This window comes from Tursiops truncatus, chromosome 18 (genome assembly GCF_011762595.2).
Source record: "Tursiops truncatus isolate mTurTru1 chromosome 18, mTurTru1.mat.Y, whole genome shotgun sequence".
Classification (NCBI taxonomy): Eukaryota; Metazoa; Chordata; class Mammalia; order Artiodactyla; family Delphinidae; genus Tursiops; species Tursiops truncatus.
Window position 1 is genome coordinate 2,011,824 of NC_047051.1, and position 11,190 is coordinate 2,023,013.

Sequence of the window (11,190 nt, forward strand, 5' to 3'; positions counted from 1 at the left end):
CTGGTCCATAGTGGGCAGTCACAGTGTTGGTTGAATGAATGAGTTTATGTGCCACATCTTCTAAGATGACTGCACTGACTTCAAAACTACACGGCCACACTGAAAATAGCTCAGAAATTAAGCTGAGCCACTGAGAAGCAGCGCCCGCCTTCACAAAACGTGAAGAAGAGAAGCCTTGGCAAAGATCCCAGCCAGTGTGATCTCAGCAGGAGTAAAGGGCGGGGCACTAAAGTCAGCCCCCAGGGGCGTGAGGTCCAGAAGATTCCGGTTGGGCCATCAGCGCCCAGAGAGCCAGGGGCCAGGGGGACATGAGAGGAACCGGGAGGCATGTGTGGGCAGCGGGGTGGAGCTCAAAGGAGGGAACGGGACCCCGTACCCAGGCTTAAAGGAACCGAGAGCCCCCAGACCTGAAGACCGCCCAGGGGCACCTCAGGCAACAAGTGGGGTGATGTGTTTTTAGCTTCGAACCCAAGCGAGTTGAGATGAGGACATTTCCAAGGCGAGGGAAAGTGGACCAGGCGACCCCAAACTCACCTAGGATCATAAGCTTTGTCCTGGGCAGTCTTGTTTGTTTTGCTTTTACAGATTTGCACTGTGTTGAGGCTTAGAGAGGTGAAGTTACTTACTGAGCTAGAATAGCTCTTGTGTGATGTGTCCTGGTTGGCATCTGGGGACGAGTGGGTGACGGGAATGCAGAACAAAGGCAGCTCTGCAGGTCCACGTTCTCCCCCATGGGGCCCCTCTCCTCTCCTCTCCCAGCACAGACTCGGATTCTCAGAAGGCATCCTTAAGGCACAAAGATGTGAGATCGTTTACCAGCCTAGAAACCTGTTTCTTTTATTAACAAGTGTATTAAAGTGTTGGTTCAGTGATGGTTTTCCCTCCCTGCCCACCTATGAAGGGGCATTTTCCACAGAAGTTCTTATACCTGGCGGTAGGTGAGTCCTTAGAAACTCCTCAGCCTTTAACAAATGCTTCAGCCCTGTGTAAGCAAAAGATACGAAGGAAGAGTAGTTTTTGGTTGGTTAAAAAAATAAAAGTGCTCGCTTGCTCTGGGCAGAACGAGCCTGAACACACAGGCTTGCAGGATCTGTTCTGTGCTCTCTGGTCTTTCTCATGTCTTGCCACCGCTAGATACCTTCTCTGCCTCCTTCTCCTGGGTCTTCAGCTGTCAGTGTTTCCTTATCTTGTCCTGCGTGTTTAGTCTTTTCCGCAGACGTTGGGGTAGGTGTAGGTTTGATACAACTCACCCGAGTCTTTTCTACTGTCTGGGTATTTTTCTTTAAACCCCATGCTAGCTATAAATTCAGTTCTCAATCAGAGACTGGTTTATAATGGACGGGTCCTCACCTTGTGATTCACCTCCACTTGTTCTTTGATCTCCGGTTAAAAGGCGGTGCCCACGCTCAGCCGTGGTTCTGCATAATCCTGTTCTGACGCTTGAGGTATCACTTCTTTTTTCCCAAATCAGCATCGTCTCATCTGTGAAAACTCTTGTTGTGATTTACAATCACATTGACTTTATGTGGTATATGTTATTTTTAGTTCACCTTCTTATTTGGTATTAGTTACTAGATCAATTCTCAACAATATGGAAGGAACTCATCCTGAACCAGATGCACAGAAAGGTGAAAAACCACCGTGCCACGTTTACCCTGAGACGTTGGACGCTGATTCTCTCTGATCTGACGCGCCATCCAACTAGGTCCCTGAAGAAGGCAAAGAATTTAAGTTTTCACATGAATAACAGCTCTGCTGTGAAACATCACTGCAAGTTCCAGCAGGCCGGGCAGAATCCCGTGGAGAACCGTCTCGGACAGTCACGCTAAAGGAGAGCCGTGCCCGGGCTACTCTGTCCACAGCACCTGGGGACCTTGTGTCCTGTCTTTCCAGTCACCATAGAGACAGGCTGGAGGAGATGTGCCCCGAGGAGAACTGCAGGGGAGCAGAGGGCAGGACGGATTTGGCCCAAAGCGGACATGAAAGTGGCATAGAAGACCTGTGAGCGTCCCTCTGGGCTGGGGTGGAGGGTGCAGTGGGAAGAGGGCAGCACGCCCCAGGCCCCTTCTTCTGGGCCTCCAGGAGGGGCTCCACCTGCCAGGGATCTCAGCTCCGGGAGGGACAGGACCAAGTCAAAGTGAAAGTGAAGCCAGCCAGGCTTCCTGCTTCCTTGTGGGGTCGGCTCAGCCTGGACACACACACGCACACACGGGGAGATGGCGGGGAGAGAACAAAGTGAAGAGAGACCCTGGCCCTTCTCCCGAGGAGCAGCGCCTGCTTCCCTGCCCCCAGGCCACCTGGGCCAGAGTCCTCCTGCCTGAACTCCACATGGCCGAGAGCATCATCTGGGGCCAACGGAGGGGCTTGTCCCTAGAGGCGTGTTGAGAAAAGGGGCCTGTGATGGGACGGGGACAGGAAGTTCGCCTTCCTTGCAGACACCGTGCTCCTTCCTCACCACCTCCCTTCGGGGCCGCTGAGGGCAAGGCATCCCGTCCGCTCAATTTGCTGCCCCGCCCCTCCACCCCCACTTAATGCCTGGACTTCTCCCCCAATCCTGTGAAGCCTCAGGACCCTTCACAGGACGATGTTTTAAATACAGAGAATAAGTCGCAGAGGATGACGAAGGCTGCCTGTCATACTGAAGTGACATCCACCGATGGATCCCTGGGGGAACATGGGGCCCCGGGTAAAAACCAGTGTTTAGTAGGGCTGTACGTAGGTCCGGGGCCCCGCAGGGAAGAGGTGGCGCGCCCGAGCTGACACAAGCTGAGGATTGTTTGATAAAAAGACGCTACAAAGCACGGGCAGGGTGTAGGGCACAGTGCAGAGCCCTGAAGCACATGGTTCCAGAAAGTACAGAGCTTTATCAACAGCAGAGACCAAAGGGAGGACAGGCGGGGGCAGGACACGTACCTAGAGAAGGTGACTCAGTCCTGGGAACAGGTGGCCACGCGGGAGCCCTCCGGTCCCCCAGCCCGGGCTCCCAGAGATGCTGTACGTGGAGCAGACTTTTAACAAAATGTAAATCAATTTAGGGCGCAGCCGTTCTCCTGTCAGCATCAGAGGCCTCCAAGTCCTTCAACTCCCCCCCGGCCCCGGTCCTGTGTCTCGTGTTCTCTTAACCCTGAGCATCGTCACGAGGTAGCCATGCGGCAGGTAAGCTACCCGCACAGACCACATGGCTACAACGTTCACTCACCATCACTCAGTCTTCATTTTTGTTGGCAAATACTTAAGAATACTTTAAACCATGTGTGGAGTTAGAGTCATTGATTTCCCCTCCTTTATGCTAGACTAATTTTTCTTTTATGATTGATTTAAGAACAACACTCATTGATAGTTTTCCCAGGAAATCTCATTACTTGCAGGTTGGCTGGCCCAGGACGTCACCTCACTGCACTAAAGGAGAAAATCTTTACAAGTTTCGTCTTGAGAAACAGTTAAATTTACCAGATTCTTTGGGAGCAGCGATTTAGTCTTTGACCATGTAGGCAGAGAACTTGGGAACTATTTGAAAAGTCATTTGTTCCAATGTCTTGTATTGTCATTCTACAAATTACACAAAACTATTTAAAAAGGAAAAAAAAAGAAAGAACGATTATTATCAACCCGCAGAGATTCATTGAGAACGTATACCCAGTGTTCCGTGGCAGGTTTCCTTCTGCAATAATAGAGGGTAAGGGAAGGTCTGCCCCGGGGGGGCGGTTCTGCAAGGAGGCCAGGGGTCAGTTACTGGTGTTAAGAGATGGAGCGCATGCCTGGGCTACAGGGAGAGGGTCTGAGGGTGGCGTCCGTCTGGGAGCCCCCAGACCCCCCTCCTGGCTGGTCCCCTCTGTTTCCCCCGCCGCCGTCTGACTCTGGCTGTTTGTCTCCAAGTGTCATAATGCTCCCTTTTAAAGTACAAGTTCAAGTTGAAGAAGTTTTGCTTCCTAAAAAGCCAGCTCGGTGCCTGCATATGAAACATTGAGCTCCTGTCCACGGGGGTTTTTGTTCTGTTTTGAAGTACAAAGCAGTTCTCCAAAACTGATCTCCCAAACCAAGGGTGGGATGTAAGTTGTCTTCTGTGGCTGGCTTTCCCGGACCCCAAATTGCCACCAGCGGTGTTCTCTCCTTGTTTTCCTTCCACCGGGATCCTAACGTGGTCGGTGGCTTGATGACTGGAATGGGTATTTGCAGATGGGGCTCTTGGCAAAACATGACCTTTTCTTTTTCGTCTTCTTTTTTTTTTTTTTTCAGGCAGTGACTCTCTGCAGAAGGTCTTTTTTTTTTTTTTTTTTCTTTTTTTCTCCTGAATTCTCAGAGGGCACACAGAGATGTAGAGGGAGGAACGGCTGAATATTCCTGCTAGTGTTTGGACCAGGCCAGCCCTAAAATGTTCTGGTTATTAACACGGGGCAGACGGGCTTGTGGAAAGCTAACACAGGGACGGCTCAGCTAGCTCGCTCCTTCTGTGGAGCGTCTGCGTGACTTTGGAAAGGCTGCCAGGTGCCCATCTGTTAGCAGCACAGCCTCTGCCACAAACACAGCTGTCGTGACAACCACGCCGAGTTCGTCTTTCAAATAAAACTTGTTAGAGCTGCTGCCCTCCAGTCCCCACCCACTGCAGTTAACTGCCTTAAATCGCCCCCTGACTAGTGTTTATTTTCTTAGGCGTACCTTACTTGTGCAGCTGTGGCATGCCAGCCTTTGATTTAAAATAACCCACCAGGATAAGCATTTACAGTCCCCCAAAGGTCAGGATGTGTCTAGGGTCCCACCCGAACTTTCTCAGGCTGCAGGCCCGGCCTCCAGGGCCCTCTGGTCACCCCTCCGTTACATGGTCTTCAAGTCTGGCAGTGGATGGGTCAGCGGATGGCTTCCAGACGAGGACTGACCAGGTAGACATGCTTAGAGGAGAACTACCTCACCCTCAGGCCAGTGTCCCTCCCAGCACCCCTGGTTCCCCCATTTTCATGAACTTGGGTGGCAGAGGCAACTTTGGACTAACTTCATCTCACCCGTGGAATCTGAGTGGAGTGAGCGATGTAACAGTCCAGTGGCACGGGGCGTCCTGGAACGTGTGTTTTCTTTTACCTTACATATTTGAAATCGTAAGGGACGCGTGAACCCTTGGGATGACTCTTTGATTGAAAAGCAATTTAACGCTCTTAATATGTTCTCTGGAGCTGGTCCTTTTAGAAAACCTTTCTCTAGTAGAGAAGCGTCTTCAGTGCAGCCTGTAAAAACGGGCACTCTACTTAGAAAAAACATAGGCTAAGGTAGGAAAAGTGAAACGATGATGAAACATACTGTGTATCTGGGAATGCTTTGTACCTTCTGGAAACGAAAACCAGAAGAGCCGTTTCTGATTGTGAGGATATGCCCAGCGACCGCGCCTGGATCTGAACAACGTGGTCAGTACCAAGTGTTGGGGAGAACAGTTGTGCTTACGGCCCTGGGAGACGAACGGTGCGATCTGCACACTGCATCCCGCCCTCCACACGGCCGAAGTGCTGCAGACACTGATCACGCAGCGGTGTTTGTTGAAGGAACGCTCAGGTGAAAAGTGATGAAGATGTTGTTAAAGGAGAAACTTTCAGCGAGACTCCGATCCTGGCTCTCATACAAACGTGATCAACACGTGTCAAAAATTTTATTGAGTGTATTAATTAACGAAGAAAACAGTAAGGTAGCAAGACACCTGGTTCAAAAGAGAACTCCAGGGACCACACATAGATTTCAGAGAAGGAACGCTGACTTGAGTTTACAAATGGGTGTAAACTGGCCAAATGTGTCCGCGATCGCAGGGCGATGATCGATTGCCTTCCGAGGGACACCGTACGTATCTCTGTGGGCAGGATTATTTGCTTAGTTAACACTTTTCTACAAATTAATTGTGTCTCTACCGACTTGTAAAATATCCTAGTTGACGAAAGCAAAGATGCGCGTCCTACAGCGTCAAACAAGCCTGTGGTCCCAGGAGTCCGCTGAGGTCCATCCGGCAACTTCACTCGTCTCCGAGGTCGGCACTCTGGGTGACTCTACGTCACAGCTGAGAGGAAGCAGAGAGAGGTGGAGCCCCTGGCCCGAGGTTACAGAGCAAGGACGGGGGCCCAGCCGGGCAACTCCACCGCCCCAGGCTCTGCCTGAGGATGGAGGCCGTCAGGGGATCAACGGGCCCAGCAGAGAGGCCTCTGTTGCCTTTGGTCTCTGAGTCCTCAGGAACTGCCTCCAGGGAAAGTCGGGCCTTCGAAGTGTCCTGGATTCCCCGGGGCCTTTGGAGGCAGAAGTGGACACATTGTGCTTCCTGCTGTCCCCTAGTTTGCAAGTCACATCTGCAACCGGCACAGCGTTGTTTTCTCACCTTGATCTGCATGTCCACCGGCTCTGATGCCGTCACCAACGGCTGAACAGCTTCACGACAGGTCGAGTGGCACCTGCTCATCCCAGTGGGACACCTGTCCGTCACAGATCCAGGCAGCCGGCGACCTCGGGCCACGTACTGGTGGAATATGTTTGCTCAGGTGTCTCCAGTTAGAGAGGCCCCTCACGAGGCCTCCTGCACCCGAGGTGCTGGACCACCCCTACTCCTGACCCTGCATCCTCCGGGGACCAGGCCTAGTTTCGTAAAGTGGACCGTGGCCAACGTGGAGAGCTGCAAATTCCCAGACTGGCAAAAACTCTTCCTATTCATTTTCTCCCCCAGTTTCCACTGCTTCATATTAAAAAAGAAAGTCCAGGAAATATTTAGCACAGTCGGAGAGCTGTGCCCTGGGAGCTGCAAAACTTTACCATCCTCGGCCTCCTTCTGTGTCATCCTTACCTACCCTGGAACCCGGGAGATTCTTCTGGGGGAGGTGGTGCGTTGGGTCACACACTTGCAGGTTAGCTGCAAAGGCTCCCGGGAAAGAAAAAGGACCGGGAGGCTCCCTTCCGCCCACCCAGAACCAGGACGGCTCATCCAAAGGCCAGCTGTGCCCAGAGCAGGTAACCAGGCAGGGTCTCGCTCCTCCAGCCTGGGGGTCCCTTTGCTTAAGAAAGACCAGAGAGGAGAGAGTAGGTCATCCACAGTGTGGAAGGACTGTGACTTTGCTTTTCTTTTTTTGCCAGGTTTTTGTTTTTAAATGAGCGTTGGCCCTCCTTGTGTAAGGACAGTTGGGGCAGGACCCGGTGTTATCTGATACTTCATGAAGAAAAACAAAACCAAGCAATGCAGTGATAATAGAAATAATTTAAAGTCTCGTTAAAAAAACTTGCTTTGTCCCTGAAAGCTTCCTTTAGAGAGATTTGATGGGGAGGGATGTTGGCTCCCATGTGTCTCCAAGGGGCAAAGGGGCGAAGCTGGGTAGAAGGCTCCTGAGGGTGGGACGGAATGGGGGAGTTCCTTTTATCAATTCACCTTTTTCTGTGCTGGAGTCATAGCCCTTTGTGGGCATCACTTCCTAACTCTTCCTGTCGTTGGTAGATTGAAGTTGGCCATGGTGGGATATTTACACCATGGTAGTTGGCAAACACTACAAATCCAGGCTCCTCCACCCCTGCCAGGGTGCCAGGTCATTAAGTGCTCACTCCACTTCACATACATCAAGTACCGAGAGCACTGTTTGGCATACAGCTGGTGCCCAGTAAATACTTGTTGAGGCAACGAATGAATGAGTCTTGTTGACAATGTATAGGAAATTTAAGGAAAATTTCTCTCTACTAAAATAAAAAACATCCTAAGTTACTGAAGTTTAGAATTTTATCTCGAATTTCCTTCACTGTATCACGTAACTTCTGGTTTGGTAGGCAACATTGAAGCTGCTTTTCATCCTTTGCCTCTTTGAGTCTCCAAACAATCACTGGCAGAGCGGGAATTTTTCTCGTTATCACAGAGAGGACAGGAAGGTTCAGCGTAGCCGAGGGAAGGTCACAACGCTGTGGAGGGACAGAGCTCACATTCAAACCCAAGGCTGGTTGACTTCAAAGCTGCTGCGTGGCCACAGGACAGCAAAGCCTCATCGTGAGGTGAAGGAGGCCACGCCATCCGGCGCCCTCCCTCATGTCCCGTGTTACTTAACGAGCAGGGTCAGTGAACCTCCAGCCCTGCACACGGTCCCTTATTCCCTGCTGGGAGATGCGAGAGCAGACAGGTATGTGTTTGGGACTCAGGGCGGTAAATTCAGCCCCCTGAGGATGAGTCTGTGGGCTGAGCAGGAAAGATGCAGTGATGTGAGACAGCTGCCGTGTTTGCTCTCCGGCGCGAGGATGCCGTCTTTGAACGACAGTGCTTACTTGGTGCCGGGACCTCAGCACAGCCAGGCTCCCCTTTCGCATGCCTGCTGCACCGCTTGGTTGAGGATAGGCAGGGGGAAGGATGGGAGAAGCTGGTCTCATCCATGAACATTTCAGTGAAAGAGGCTGAGAAAACAGGGTATTGAAAATCCCCACCATCGCCCCCCGCCCGTACCTGGTCGTGCTCCGAGTCAGGGATACAGGCAGCCGCTTGCCCACCCATCCTCTCTCCTTCACTGGTTCTGTCCTTCTGGGGCCCTTCAGCTGCCCGTTCAGTGGGGCCGAAGTTCAGCCTGGAGGTGGAGAGGGGAGTAGTGGGGGGACCACGTGATACAGCAGGACGACGGCTGGCTCTGCTCAGCCCACGTTCTACATGAAAGCGACATAAATGCATCGCCGTGTGAACAGAGGCGTTTCACTAATGAGAGAGGTGCCTATTCAGCTGCACTGAAGGCGCCGAGGCTAAGATTAGGACCAGAGGCGACCAGCCCTCCCGTACCGCCGTTGCCTGCTTTGAGTAAAGCTCACAGAAGTTCAGAAGGAAGCCCTGTTGTGCCGCTTTCCTGAAATGTCAGTGCTCTCATCCGAAGGGGTGTGTGCTTTCTCCCGTCTCGAGGAGGCGGCTATTTCTAAAACCCAGTTTTACACGTCGCCGGCTTTGGGGCTGGATCTGCTGCCCTCACCCTTCACCCAAGCCATGGTCCAGCCAGGTGGGCTCACCAAGTACAGCGCCTCGCTCAGCAGGCCGTGGCATCAGGAATAATTCAGGCGGTTTACTTGTGGGCTCCTGTGAGGGTGCTGCTAACAGCGCTATTTCAGTTTTCGAAGCCAAAAATCTAGCAAACGATTTGCAACATGAGAAAGAGACTGAATGCTGCTAGTTCATGAAACCAATGCAGTGTAAGTAAAGCTGAGAGGGAAATACAGTTGCCTGTGTCTTGGGCCCAAATTGCCGAGACCGGTGGGACGGGAAGGACAGAGCAGGTCCTGTTTGTGCGGCATCTCCTGGGGTGAGCCCGGGGCTTTGGACGTGGCTCTAGGTGCCGCGGGGACACCGTGAGGCATCCTGGGGGAGCTTGGGGAGCGGCTGGCGGGACTGTGGCGTGCTTACAGCTGCATTTCCCAAATCCCCTTCTGGCTGCAGAGCAGGAAGAGGCCGGGTCACTGCCTGTGATGGTGACAACAGGAGGGCCCAGGACAAAGACACTGGCAGCTGCAGAAGCCTGGGGCTGGTGGCATTGAAAGAAAGTCAGTGGAATTAATAAATTTTTAGGAGGACAACGTTTGGACTCAGTGATGGTTTGCATATGGGGACAAGGGGAGGTGCCGAGGCTGGCTCCTGGGTCCCTGTCCGGCGACTAAGGCATTGGAGTGAGTGGGACTCCTGGGGGCCCCTAATGGGGGGTGAGGGGCAGGTTGCTGCCGGGGCGGGGGAAGCGGGGTCACGGGTTCAGGGTGGCTCACTTGGAATTTGAAGTTCCTGTGCAATCACCTGGTGACAGGACAGGGGAGAGGTCTGAGCCGTAGGGACACAACTGACACTGAGTCCGCTATGGGTCCACCTGTGGGCATAGAGAGAGGACGAAGTGGAGACGGCCCAGGGCCTGACGCCTTAGGAGCTCCGGATGTAACACGGGCAGACAGGAGGTGACGGACTTGGAGCAGCCCCGGAGATGGGGGTGCAGACGTCACAGGTGTGTCGCCGAGGAAGGAGCATCGCAGGTCAGAGGCACGGCTGCCTCGTCAAGGGGTTCAGCCCCACGGAGCTTCCTGGCGGCCCCGGCGAGAGTTGTTTCCTTGTAGCGACGAGGGCAGGGGCCAACCTGGGTGAGTCTGAGAAGTAAGAGGCAGCTGCAAAGTGAGGATAGATAGAGATCTCTCCAGAAGCTTGTCTTCGCAGGAGAGAGAGAGGCAGCAGAGGAAGAAGGAGGAGCCCTTTGAGGGCGACGTTCAAGCCATGAGGACAGATCAGTGGAAGGAGGTTCAGGGCAGGATGCGGGTGTAGCAGACTCCAAGCACAGGTGCACAAGTGTCTGAGCCTGGAAGAGAAGCAGCTGCTCTCGAGTGACAGGAGGAAAGGCTGACAGAGGTGGAATGGTCAGCCTGGGGACCCAGGGGACGGCTCCAGCGCCCTCTGTGAAGTGGGTGACTGGCTGCCAACAAGCGTGGATGCAGGAGTCTGAGGTGGAGGGGATGGACAGGGACCCTCGTGCAGAGGTCTTGGGCTACGGAATAGACCAACATCACGTAGGAAATCTGCCCAAGGTGGCAAATGGTTCATTTCTCAGCTGCAGAAGCTTGTCCACGTTGATTTTAAAAGGGCCCCTTTGGGCTTCCCTGGTGGCACAGTGGTTGAGAGTCCGCCTGCCGATGCGGGGGACGCGGGTTCGTGCCCCGGTCCGGGAAGATCCCACATGCCGCGGAGCGGCTGGGCCCGTGGGCCATGGCCACTGAGCTTGCGCATCCGGAGCCTGTGCTCCGCAACGGGAGAGGCCACAACGGTGAGAGGCCCGCGTAACACAAAAAATAAATAAATAAATAAAAATAAAATAATAAAAAAATAAAAAGGGCCCCTTTGCAACTGTAGCTGTGACACGAAAGGGTATATAAGGTGCTGGATAAGTCAGCGAGAGCTGCCGTAACAAAATGCCACAAAGTGGCCCATACCTGGGAAATTCAGGTCCCACAGTTCTGAGGCCGGAGGTCCAAGATCCAGGTGTGGTCAGGGCTGGTTTCTCCTGAGGCCTCTTTCCTTGGCTTGCCAACGGCCGCCTTCTTGCTGTGTCCTGTGTGGCCTTTTTTTCTGTGCAAGCCCCGCCCCGTGTCTCTTCCTCTTCTTGTAAGGGCACCAGTCCTATTGGATTAGGGCCCCACCTTTATGACCTCACTTAACCCTAATTACCTCTTTAAAGGCCAGATCTCCAAATACAGTCCCAG

General features: G+C 53.0%; 1 long non-coding RNA gene across 2 annotated transcripts; it reads right to left on the reverse strand.

Annotated features, from left to right (window-relative positions):
• Positions 1-5,934: 5,934 nt before the first annotated feature.
• LOC141277093 (uncharacterized) lies at positions 5,935-10,970 on the reverse strand. 2 transcript variants are annotated; one of them, XR_012327836.1, is made up of 4 exons: positions 10,921-10,970; positions 9,718-9,815; positions 8,429-8,546; positions 5,935-6,031 (listed from the first exon to the last, which is right to left on the reverse strand). It is a non-coding gene; the product is annotated as an uncharacterized lncRNA (long non-coding RNA). The 2 variants fall into 2 exon arrangements; XR_012327837.1 differs by lacking the exon at positions 5,935-6,031 and adding an exon at positions 8,260-8,297.
• Positions 10,971-11,190: the final 220 nt, after the last annotated feature.